Here is a 13,309-nt window from a genome sequence, read left to right as displayed (position 1 = left end):
AGCATATACTGTATTCAAACATTATGAATCACCTCGAAGGGGACGACCTATTGATACGTAATCAGCATGGTTTCAGAAAACATCGTTCTTGTGCAACGCAGCTAGCTCTTTATTCGCACGATGTAATTTCCGCTATCGACAGGGGATCTCAAGTTGATTCCGTATTTCTATAATTCCGGAAAGCTTTTGACACCGTTCCTCACAAGCTACTTCTAATCAAGTTGCGGGCCTATGGGGTATCGTCTCAGTTGTGCGACTGGATTCGTGATTTCCTGTCAGGAAGGTCGCAGTTCGTAGTAATAGAAGGCAAATCATCGAATAAAACTGAAGTGATATCAGGTGTTCCACAGGGAAGCGTCCTGGGACCTCTGCTGTTCCTGATCTATATAAATGACCTGGGTGACAATCTGAGCAGTTCTCTTAGATTGTTCGCAGATGATGCTGTAATTTACCGTCTAGTAAGGTCATCCGAAGACCAGTATCAGTTGCAAAGCGATTTAGAAAAGATTGTTGTGTGGTGTGGCAGGTGGCAGTTGACGCGCTAAATAATGAAAAGTGTGAGGTGATATACATGAGTTCCAAAAGAAATCGATTACTCGATAAATAGTACAATTCTCAAGGCTGTCAATTCAACTTAGTACCTGGGTGTTAAAATTACGAACAACTTCAGTTGCAAAGACCACATAGATAATATTGTGGGGAAGGCGAGCCAAAGGTTGCGTTTCATTGGCAGGACACTTTGAAGATGCAACAAGTCCACTGAAGAGGCGGCTTACACTACACTCGTTCGTCCTCTGCTAGAATATTGCTGCGCAGTGTGGGATCCTTACCAGGTGGGATTGACGGAGGGGTGCAAAAAAGGGCAGCTCGTTTTGTATTACCACGTAATAGGGGAGAGAGTGTGGCAGATATGATACGCGAATTGGGATGGAAGTCATTAAAGCAAAGACGTTTTTCGTCGCGGCGAGATCTATTTACGAAATCTCAGTCACCAACTTTGTCTTCCGGGTGCAAAAATATTTTGTAGAGCCCAACCTACATAGGTAGGAATGATCATCAAAATAAAATAAGAGAAATCAGAGCTCGAACAGAAAGGTTTAGGTGTTCGTTTTTCCCGCGCGCTGTTCGGGAGTGGAATAGTAGAGAGATAGTATGAATGTCGTTCGATGAACCCTCTGCCAAGCACTTAAATGTGAATTGCAGAGTAATCATGTAGATGTAGATGTACATGTAGATTTAGAACAGGCTTTCTAAGGCCCAACGGTACCGACCGGCCGCCGTGTCATCCTCAGGCCACAGGCCTCACTGGATGCGGTTATGGAGGGGCATGCGGTCAGCACAGGGCTCTCCCGGCCGAATGTCACTTTACGAGACCGGAGCCGCTACTTCTCAATCAAGTAGCTCCTCAGTTTGCTTTACGAGGGCTGACTGCATCCTGCTTGTCAACAGCGCTCGGCAGACAGCATGGGGACCCATCCAAGTGCGAGCCCAGTCCGAAAGCGCTTAACTTCGGTAATCTGATGGAAACCGGTGTCACCACTGCGTCAAGGCCGTTGCCTTTCGATGTAACTAATTTTTTCCTCTAGCACCGGCCGGAGTGGCGGAGTGGTTCTAGGAACTGTGCGACCACTACCGTCACAGGTTCGAATCTTGCCTAGGGTATGGATGTGTGTGGTGTCCTTAGGTTAGATAGGTTTAAGTAGTTCTAAGTTCTAGGGGACTGATGACCTCAGAAGTTAAGTCCCATAGTGCTCAAAGCCATTTTTCTGTATCATCACTCTTCTGACTGGTTGTTTTATGCGGCCCACCACGAATTCCAGTCCTGTGTTAACCTCTTCATCTCAGAGTAGCACTTGCACCTACGTCCTCAATTATTTACTGGATGTATTCCAATCTCTGTCTTCCTCTACACTTCTTGCCCTCTACAGCTCCCTCTAGTACTATGGAGGTCATTCCCTCATGTCTTAACCGACGTCCTATCATCCTGTTCCTTCTTATCAGTGTTTCCCACATATTCCTTTCCTCTCCGATTTTGCTTAGAACCTCCTCATTCTTTACCTTATCAGTCAACCCAATTTTCAACATTCCTCTGTAGCACCACATCTCAAACGCTTCGATTCTCTTCTCTTCCGGTTTTCCCACAGTCCATGTTTCACTACTGTACAATGCTGTATTCCAACGTACGTTCTCAGAAATTTCTTCCTCACATTAAGGCCGATATTTGATATAAGCAGACTTCTCTTGGCCAGGATTGCCCTTTTTGCCATTGCTAGACTGCTTTTGATGTCCTCCTTGCTCCGTCCGTCATTGGTTATTTTACTGCCTAAGCAGCAGAATTCCTTAACTTCACCTACTTCGTGATCATCAATATTGATGTTAAGTTTCTCACTGTTCTCATTTCTACTACTTCTCATTACCTTCGTCTTTCTTCGATTTACTCTCAATCCATACTCTGTACTCATTGGACTGTTCACTCAGTTTAGCGTCTGTTTCCCTAATCAATGATGAAACCTATGACATCATTGGTAGACCTTGGCTACAATGCCTACTCATGTAATGTCTGCTTTTAATGGACTCGAAATTATAATAACTGGCGTGTGCACGTTGCCAATAACTTTTCGTGACGTTATGAAGTGTGCTTCATCCCATGTAGTACGTTCCAGGAACAGTTCAAACATTTTTGGTTTATATTTGTTTCATTTGTTCTGCCTGTGCACACTAGATATTGTGTTACAAACCAGTTTTTCAGTAACTCATACTGATTTTACAGACTTATGCAAAAATTACACAGAACTTCCTGAAACCTGATGTCTTTTTCTTTCAATCATCATTCTTCCGATTGGTTTGATTTTACCCGTCATGAATTCCTCTCCTATGCCAACCTCATGTCAAAGTAACACTTGGAACCTACGTCCTTTATTATTTGCTCCATGTTTCCCAGTCTCTGTCTGCCTCTATAGTTTTTAACCTCTACAGTTCCCTCAAGTACGTACAATGGAAAACATTCCCTGATGTTTATCACGGAGTGGGGTGAGAGATGCTGAGCCCTGGCGTAGTGTTCTAGCAACGGCGGTGTATGAAAGCTCTTGAAGGCGGATCTTCACCGACACCTCTCATTCGTGGCTGCATCTCGCAATGACTATGTTCAGCTTGTGCTTCCGTCATGAAGGACTAACTTTAACCCGGGACATCAATCGTCAGACGGCACCACAATAGTATTCCATCTAGAGTAGAACGGCACCTAGTAAACACAGTTGTAGAGAGCAGATGTGGATGGAATGCTTACGAAAGACGACTGTTACATTGTGGGTCAACCCTGAAACAGTACGTAATATCCTCCTCTGAAAAATGGAGACCAAACTTAATTTTTCTTTCAGTTGTGACGTGCTCACAAACAACTAGGTATGGTCTTTTTACGTTTTCCGTGATTTCCCTAAATCGCTCCAGGCAAATGCCGGGATGGTTCCTTTGAAAGGGCACCGCCGACTTCCTTCCCTAATGCGATGAGACCGATAACCTCGCTGTCTGGTCTCCTCCCCCAAACAATCCAATCCAATCCAATCCGCTAACGTACAGTTCAGATTTCAAATAAAGCTGAGCCCATGGAGTTTAGTGTGTCTTGAGTCTGGAATTTACAACTTAGTTGTCAGTTGTAGCACGTGGTACGAACGAAAAAACTGTATCAGTTTGAAAGGAAGGGTACGTATGTTTGTATTTAACAAAGAGACAAATAGCTGGTGAGAATTGTAATGTATGTTTTGAAATTATATACTTATATCTCAGCATAGCAACAACAGTGTTTCAAAATGTTGTGTTATAGATTTTTAATAGTGTAGATATTAGAATAGCAAATAATACCCGTTCACCGACAACACCGAGCGAGGTGGCGCAGTGGTTAGCACACTGGACTCGCATTCGGGAGGCCGACGGTTCAATCCCGTCTCCGGCCATCCTGATTTAGGTTTTTCCGTGATTTCCCTAAATCGCTTCAGGCAAATTCCGGGATGGTTCCTTTGAAAGGACACGGCCGATTTCCTTCCCCATCCTTCCCTCACCCGAGCTTACGCTCCGTCTCTAATGACCTCGTTGTCGACGGGACGTTAAACACTAATCTCCTCCTCCCCCACCTCCACAACAGCAGTTCAGTGGGGAAGTGTGAGACAACAAATCCAAACTTGCAACGTTTAATCCACAGCTCTTACAAGGATTTTTTTTTGTCACCTGTCTTTTCTTTTGTATCTCGTAATGGTCTGCATAAGTGGAAAACGCCGAGTAACACTGGTTCGCCATGCACGGAGAAGCGATTTTTCCGCTATAGCTGCTTGGATTAGTTAGTAGACAGCTCGAACTGTACGCCACCTACAAGACGACCATACAGCTCTATAGCTGTGTGGTGTTAAAAACAACCCCCGGGTTATTAGAGGCAGCTTAACCTTTTGCCATGACAAAAATGTGTTATCCATTGTAAAACGTGTTAATTGCTGCTTGTACATTACCTGACTCTTTTCTGATGTAACAGATGTTCAATTGTTCTAAAGGCAAGATGATTATCAGTCACAGAAAATCATCTTAGACATTTTGGTTTCGACACATTTCAAGAGATTTAAAAGATCATCATTTAACTTACGCTAGTTAGTGCCGAGAAATGAATGCACACTGGAGGCACAGATTTGGTTGTTTATGGGACGATGACCTCGTTGTCCAACTCCTTCTCCTAGTTTAATAGTTACGTAACGAACTGCCTTTTATTATTCGAATGTTATGTTTTTGTGACGTGGTACTTTACCACTCCAAGCTCCTCGCTTGCTATAGTTGTTATTTGTTGTAGCAAGTCCAGATTAACTTCAGGAGGAGGTCGAGTGTACATCTATTACAAACAGACTTACTTTTCCAATACCTTTGGTACTAGGATTGAAAGTATTTCAAAAGAAGTTTTGGGTTTATATTTTCATTCAGAGCCTCAAAAATGTAGACCTTACGGGTATGTTTTGTTCAATTTTTCTTTTATATTTGGTGCGAACGTCATCTTTCCCCAGTGATAAATAATTACGTTCTCTCTTAGTTGTATACGGAAGTGCAGAGGAACTTATGTATCTATTTGTTTAGCTTACACTATGTGATCAAAAGTATCCGGACAACACCCAAAAACATACTTTTTCATATTAGAAGCACTGTGCTGACTCCTACTGCCACGTAATCTATATCAGCGACATCGTAAGAGAGCAGAATGGAGCGCTGCCCGGAACTCACGGACTTCGAACGTGGTCAGGTGATTGGGTGCCACTTGTATCGTACGTCTATACACTAGATTTCCACACTCCCATACATCCCTAGGTCCACTGTTTCCGATGTGATCGTGAAGTGGAAACGTGACGGAACACGTACAGCAGAAAAGCGTACAGGGCTACCTCGTCTGTTGACTGTGACCGTCGACAGTTCAAGAGGGTCATAATGTGTAACAGGCAGACATCTATCCAGACCATCACAGAGGAATTCCAAAGTACATCATGATCCACTGCAAATACTATGACAGGTGGGAGGTGAGAGAACTTGGTTTTCATGGTCGAGCGGCTGCTCATAAGTCACACATCACACCGGTAAATGCCAAACGCCGCTTCGCGTGGTGTAAGGAGTGTAAACTATGGACGACTGAACATTGGAAGAACGTTGTTAGGAGTGACGAATCACGGTACACAATGTGGCGATTTGATGTCAGGGTGTGGGTATGGTGAATTGCCCATGAACGTCATCTGTCAGCGCGTGTAGTGCCAACAGTAAAATTCGGATGCGATGGTGTTATGGTGTAGTGTTTTTCATGGAGTGGGCTTGCACCCTTTGTTTTGCGTGGCATTATCACAGCACAGGCCTACACTGATGCTTTAAGCACCTTCTTGCTTCCCAGTTTTGAAGAGCAATTCGGGGATAGCGATTGTATCTTTCAACACGATAGAGCACCTGTTCATAATGCACGGCAGTAACATCTCTGTAATGGACTGACCTGCACAGTGTCCTGACCTCAATCCTATAAAACACCTTTGGGATGTTTTGGAACGCCGAACCCATGCCAGGCCTCACCGACCAACATCGATATCTCTCCTCAGTGCAGCACTCCTTGAAGAATGGGCTGCCATTCCCGAAGAAACCTTTCAGCGCCTGATTGAACATATGCCTGCGAGAGTGGAAGTTGAGGGTGGGCCAGCACCATATTGAATTCCAGCATTACCCATGGAGGGCGCCTCGACTTTGTCATTTTCAGACAGGTGTCCGGATACTTTTGATCATATAGTGTAGGTAATGGCCAGTAGGAGGTTCATAGATGATAAAGGTTTTCTCGCATTGAATGTAGTCGACGGGATGGCTTTAATTTTGCATGTCTTTTTTTAGTCCAGGCGAGAAAGTCCTTTTGCCAGTCTTTATTGTTATTACTTACGAGGGAACAGAACAATCCAGTTCTCCTGGGTCAGTACAGACATTAAGGAAATCGTGGATATTGTCAGCTGGATCGAAGTGGCCCTCTACTGTCAGTGAATCGCCTCGTTCCAGTGTCGCGTGGCATAACGTCACGGCGGACAGCCCAGCAGACGCAATTACCGTGTGAAGCCGCTGACGCCAGCGCCAGGTTGCGCAGAATAATTGCAAAATGTGCCGCCGTCCTTCTGGCTGCTTGCCCACTTTTATTTGTTGGGTCTGCCGTCCGCCCTCTCTCTATCTGTCTCAGTCACTCAGTGCTTTATTTTTCCTCGCTGTGCCACTGCCCTCTGCTCTTTTTTAATTTTTCTTTCCCTTTTTTGGATGGCCTGCGACGGCGACAGCAAATTGTGAAATGTGAGCGCGCGGCCTGTGACGCAGGCCTGCACGCGCCGATAAATCTCGCGACTTTGTCTGCTCTGCTCTGCGCCAGGTGGCGGTCTCCACTGCGCATGCGCGCGGGCTGCTGTATTAGCAGGTGGGGAACGGAAGGGAAGGGCGCCTCCGCCGAAACACTCGTGCACATTTCTGAAATACGGGGGAGGGAGAAGGATAGAGAGAGAGAGAGAGAGAGAGAGAGACGGTAAAAATGTGTGGGACAGTTTCAGCTCGAAATAATTCAGAGCGTTATTCGGGCACGTAATCTTTCAACAGTTCTGGGCTATGTACTCGACGGAGGGACCGAGTCTGAATTTTCCCTCAGTGATGTTGCTCTCCCGGATCGAAAAAAGAGCAAAACGGATTTCAAGGCGTCTCCACTACGTAGAAATTTTATAAACAAGCGGAAAAAGCGATGAGTATTCAGGTAACATACGTCCCTCTAATTAGTTTTTCTTGCGCTTTCTTTCTTACAGTAAGATACTGTGTGTAAATATTTTCTTTTATTTATGATAGGAGATTTTTTTGTTATTATTATATACAGAAACAGTCTTTGCTCAAATCCTGTAGCTGTTGAATGTTTTCTGTCTGCATAACCAAATGTTTATTTAACGCACAGAACGCCGTACATATAATTACCATTATTTGACTGCAATGGTTATACACAAGCATGGTCTCCAAGTGGTACTAGGAGGAAGCACAATGGTTTTGTGTCAATATGGCTTCTAAAACAGTTGGTTATAAAGATTCAAGTAAGTTTGAATGGGGTGTTAAGTCAGCGCACGAACAATGAAACACAGCATCTCCGAGGTAGCGATGAAGTGATGATTTTCCATTGCGACGATTCCGCGAGTGCACCATAAATTTCAGGAATCCGGTAAAACATCAAATCTCCGACACGGCAGCGGCCGGAATAATATCCTACAAGAACTGGAGTAACGACGATTGAAGGGAATCGTTCAACGTGACAGAAGTGCAACCCTTCCACAAATTGCTGCAGATTTCAATGCTGGGCCATCAACAAGTGTCAACGTGCGGACCATTCAGCGAAACATCCTCGATATGGGCTTTCGGACCCAAAGGCCCACTCGTATACCCTTGATGACTGCACGACACAAAGCTTTACGCCTCGCCTGGACCCGTCAACACCAACATCGGAAAGCTGATGACTGGAAACATGTTACCTCGTCGGATGAGCCTCGTTTCAAATTGAATCGAGCGGATCGATGTGTACGGGCGTGGAAACAAGAATCCATGAACCCTGCATGTTAGCAGAGGACTGTGGGGCGTGTGAAGTAGGACCCCTGATACGTCTAGATACGACTCTGGAAGGTGACACGTAGGCCACCAAACTCCCCAGGAACGTACATTACTGAACATCTTTGGGATGCTTTTCAGAAGAGATCGCCCCCCCCCAACCCTGCAGGTTTCATGATATTAGTTCCCTCCAGCACTATTTCAGACGTTAGTCGAGTCCATGCCATGTCGTGTTGCGGCACGATATCAGGCAGGCGTATAGGTTTCTTTGGTTATTCAGTGTATAGCCACACGCTCGTAGAAAGATCATTTGGCAAAGACTGGAAAGTTGCACTGGAAAGTCACTCAAATACCCAACAAAGGAAGCTTTATGAATCCGCTCTATTGCAGACACATATCACCGACGTCTATTTTCAGTGGAATTTTGGAACGTATACTGTGCTCAAACACTATAAATTACCTCAGTTTAAACTATTTAGTGACAAATAGCCAACACGGATTAAAAAAATATTATTCTTGTGAAACACAGCTAGCCCTTTACTCTCACGAAGTAATGAGTACTATAGACAGGGGACATGCAAGAATCTATATTTTTAGGTTTCCAGGAGATTTTCGGCAACGTTTCTTAAAAGTGACTTCTAACGAAATTGCGTGTCTATGGATTATGGTCCCAGAATTGTGACTGTATTTGTCATTTCCTGTCAGAAAGGTCACAGATCTTAATAACCGATGGGAAGTCATCTAGTGAAACAGAATTAACATCTGGCGTTAGCAAAGGAAGTGTTATAGGGCCTCTGTTGTTCCTGATCTGCATAAACGATTTAGGGGACAACCTCAGCAGTCCTCTTAAATTGTTTTCTGTCATTAACGGTCATGTAAAGTCATCAGATTTTCAAAACGATTTGCAAAATTATTTACACAAGATACCGATGTGTTACAAGAAGTGGCAATTGACTCTAAATCATGAAAAGTGTGAAGTAATCTACATGAGCACTAGAAATAACCGCTAATTTTCCGTTACACCATAAATCACACAAATACAAAGACTGTAAACTCAACTAAATACTTAGGGATTACAATTACGAATAACTTAAACTGGATCGATCACATAGATAATGCTGTTGGGAAAGCAAACCAATGACTGCGATTTATTGGCAGAACACTTAGAGAATCCAACAGGTCTAATAGAGAGATTGCTTACACAACACTTATCCTTCCTCTTCTGGAGCATAGTGGTGTCCGCATCAGATAGGATTGACAGAGGACATCGAAAAAGTTCAAAGAAGGCCAGCTAGTTCCTTAATATCGCGAAATAGGGGAGAGAATGCCTCGGCTATGAAACACGAATTCGGGTGGCAGTCATTAAAACAAAGGCGTTTTTCGCTGCGACAGGACCTTCTCATGAGATTTCAATCACGAACCTTCTTCTCAGAGTGTGACTCTATTTTTTTGACGTCTGCCTACATTGAGATAAGTGATTATCTCAATGAGATAAGAGAAATCAGAGCTCGTACGGAACGATTTAAGCGTTATTTTCCCCGCTCATTGATCCAGGGAGGAACGGTAGAGAAGTAGCCTAAGGGCGATTCGATGAACCCTCCGCCAGGCAGTTAATTGTGAATTGTAGAGTAATGATGTAGATGTAGATAACTTAGATATAGAATCAAACAATTAAGGGAGTGATTTTTTTTAGATTTGCAAATGACACCCTTATAGTAGCAGACTCCGGAGATGAAATGAATAGACCACATCAAGTCCTATCAGGCACTCTTCAAACTACTGAAAATAAAAGTGAATCGATGGGAAACCAAAGTAACAGTAAAACGTGAAAATGAGGAAGAAATTAAAACCAATACAAAAATTGATGTCGTCAGAATTGATCATGTGATTTTCTTATATCGGTAGTATGATTAAAGAGGGCAACAGACGATTAAAGGGAGTGAAGAGATGGATTGCATTGGCAAAACAGGCATTTAAGACTAAGGAAAACAGTTTATTCAGCAAATATATGAATATATACACACCATTGTGAACTTTAATTTCATTATCGTCAAATTAGTAGTCCCTTTCTTTCAAAATTATTCTCTCACGGAGTTGGGCTTGATCATGTGCGTAGGTAAACACCGCAAAAATGACAGATCTACAAACCTTAAGAGACCACAAACGGGACTGAATTGCAAAGAGATAAGAAATGTCACATCTGTAAAGCAGACTACATTCCTATTCGAAAGTTATGTTCCCTTAATTAGTAAAGGGATGCAAGACTATTAAGACATCTAAGGAGGAGATGAAAACCTACTAATGTCACAATGATCCAGAAGTTTTAACATGCTACTAATTCTAATGGATTAAGAAATATTAAGAAGTAATATGGCTATGCAAGAACCAATACATCTTTATTTACTACCCTTAAGACAATGGCTATGTAAGAACCAATGCATCTTCAGTTATTACCCTTAAGACAAAAAAGGGCTTCACGAATTGAGCAAGTCAATGACACGTTGGTCCAACTCTGGCTCTTATGTAACAGTTTTGGGCTTGGCTTTGATTGACAGAGTTACTGGATGTCGCCCTGAGGTATATCGTGCATATTCTGTCCAGATGGCGTGTCAGATCGTCAAAATCCCCAGGCGGTTGACAGGACATGCCCACAATCCTCCAGAACGCCTCCAACCACTTCGCCTATGCGGCAATCTGGCGGTTGCGCCAACAGAGGGCGCTGGTGGTTTGATACAATATCTTTTCATTCTTTGGACTTCTTTCGCTATTTGTTTTCTTCATTTTTATGTTATTTTGTGCACTCCGTAAGTTGGCCATTACTCATGCTTTAATATTTTCATCTCAAATTCGCCACTAGAGCGTATTGGAATTATTGTTATTTAATTTTTTCCTTTTTGACCATCTAACTTCTGTTGTGTCTTAATTTCTTACATTTCTTAATGACTTTTACACCTGGTAAGCCTACTACCGACTTAACTGATTGTATTCTTCTTTTTATTTTACATCGTACAATTATATCATTGAAGAAGATGCGTACGCGTACAGGAGCGATATTTGGCGGGCCTGCGGTACAAACATTTGTGGCTCTTGTATGGCGGTTTGTTTTGAACTGAAGCATTGTTAACAAGATGACCCTAGCATATACCGTAATTTATATGTTTATGAAGATGCAGGCGCTGATTTTATGTTTAGCATTTGACAATGCCACTATGCCTCCGGTACATTAGGACATGTTTTTATAAAACAGGTATGCTTCGCATGTATGTCAGTAACATTTCCATTGCCTATTTTAACGTTTTACGCTGTAGACATACATTAATTGTTTTTGTGGCTTGCTGCAGATCTGAACATGGTCACTGCTGACCAAAACCGGTAGTTTGTGATCATAGACGTGAAATAAAGAAATTTATTCTACATTTTCGGATCACTGTTGCATTCGCGACCCTGTCGCTGCTTGTGAAAATAGAAACTCTAGCCATTCGCGGGTGGTCATTATGTTGCTGAAATTAAAGCCCTGAATGACTTCCCATGAAGGGCAATAACACGGTGCGTACAACATCGTCGACATATAGCATTGTTTTATAGGTGCCGCGAGTGACAACCAAAGGGGTCCTGCCATGGAAAGAAAAGCCACCCCACGGCACTACACCTGTTTCTCGGGCCGGATGGCGGTCGACAATGAGGTTGGTATCCCTCCGCTTTCCAGGGAGTTTCCAGCTTTTAGCGGAACTCATCACTGAAGACAAATCTACTCCAGTCAATGACAATCCAGGCCCAAGATGCGTCTGAAGTCCCGCACAGCGGTAGGATACCAACCTGCTTGTCTATAGATGAATATCACATCTCATAATTTCCATTCCATTTGGAAAATTCCTTCGTGGTGCATCGGATTCTTTATTCTCAAAGCATTTTTGGAGGTTTGTAATAATATTCCAAAGATATATTGTACTCCAGCTGTTTCATGTAAAATTTGTAGTGGCATAATAGTAGCCAATGAAAGCTGCAGAATTCCATGTGACACTGTGACGCCCTGCACGTAGTCATCAAAGAAATCATCATTTGGACAACATCCCTTGCAATCTAGTTTTCAAAAAATCCATGTATTGGCCACATTTTATTTGTGGGATGTCAACTCGTGTAGTCTTCATCATCATCTTCATCATCATTTCATCCCCATCCGGCGCTCAGGTCGCCCAATGTGGCGTCGCATGTAATAAGACCTGCACCAAGGCGGCCAGACCTACCCCGCAAGGGGCCTCCCGGTCAATGACGCCAAACGTTCATTTCCGTTTTCCATTTGTGGGATGTTCCTTCCCTCTGTCTGATGATACTTTTTACCACTAATCTTACTTCTCATGGACCCGTATACTCTTCAGAGTAGTACTAGCCCCATTCAAACTTACTCAAATCTTAATAACCAGCCGTTGTAGAAGCAGTAACCTATCTCAAAACAGCGCCAGGCACTTTTTGTCTTATGTAGGTGTTGCCGACCAAAGCGCCGTATTCTGCCTCTTTACATATTTCTGTATTTGAATACGCATGTCTATACCAGTTTCTATGGCGCTTCAGTGTATGTGATTGTTAGATATGGTGCTATTGTATCAGTGTACTCTGAAAGGAGCCAGATTGGTATAAAATCTGGATCGGAAGCTTACCTTCCTTAAGCGTTTTAAGCTGCTTCGCAACATCGAGGATATCTACTTCTATGTTACTCATGATGGCAGTAGTGCTTGATTCTATTTCTCCAGCATTGACTTCTCCTTCTTTTGTGAAGGAATTTCGCAAAACCATGTTTTGTAATCGTGCTTTAGTGGTGCTGTCATTAATAACGTCACCTTTCTATTCGATTTGTCTTCTCCTTCATGATCTGAATAGCAACCTCTATGAATATTTTAAATAGACACGGAGGTAGGGGACATAATTGCCTAACTCCTTTCATAATCCTGGTCTCTTTACCTGATATTTGATTTTGTGATTTGGTTCTGTTGATTCATCATTATTCTATGATTCCAGTCAAGAAGTATTTTTTCATAGTTCTGAAAAGTAGCTCCCAGTCCATATTGTCAAATGCATTTTCCAAGTAAATGAAGGCAAGCTTAGTCTGCCTCTTTATATTAATACTTCTCTCTAAACGCACATGCAAGTTCAAACCGCTTCTCATGCTCCTCTGCCTTCTATAAATCTGAACTGATCTTTTCCAGCATAC

Source organism: Schistocerca nitens, chromosome 2, assembly GCF_023898315.1.
Source record: "Schistocerca nitens isolate TAMUIC-IGC-003100 chromosome 2, iqSchNite1.1, whole genome shotgun sequence".
Lineage (NCBI taxonomy): Eukaryota > Metazoa > Arthropoda > Insecta > Orthoptera > Acrididae > Schistocerca > Schistocerca nitens.
The sequence above is the reverse complement of the archived record's forward strand: the minus strand, read 5'-3'. Positions refer to the sequence as shown.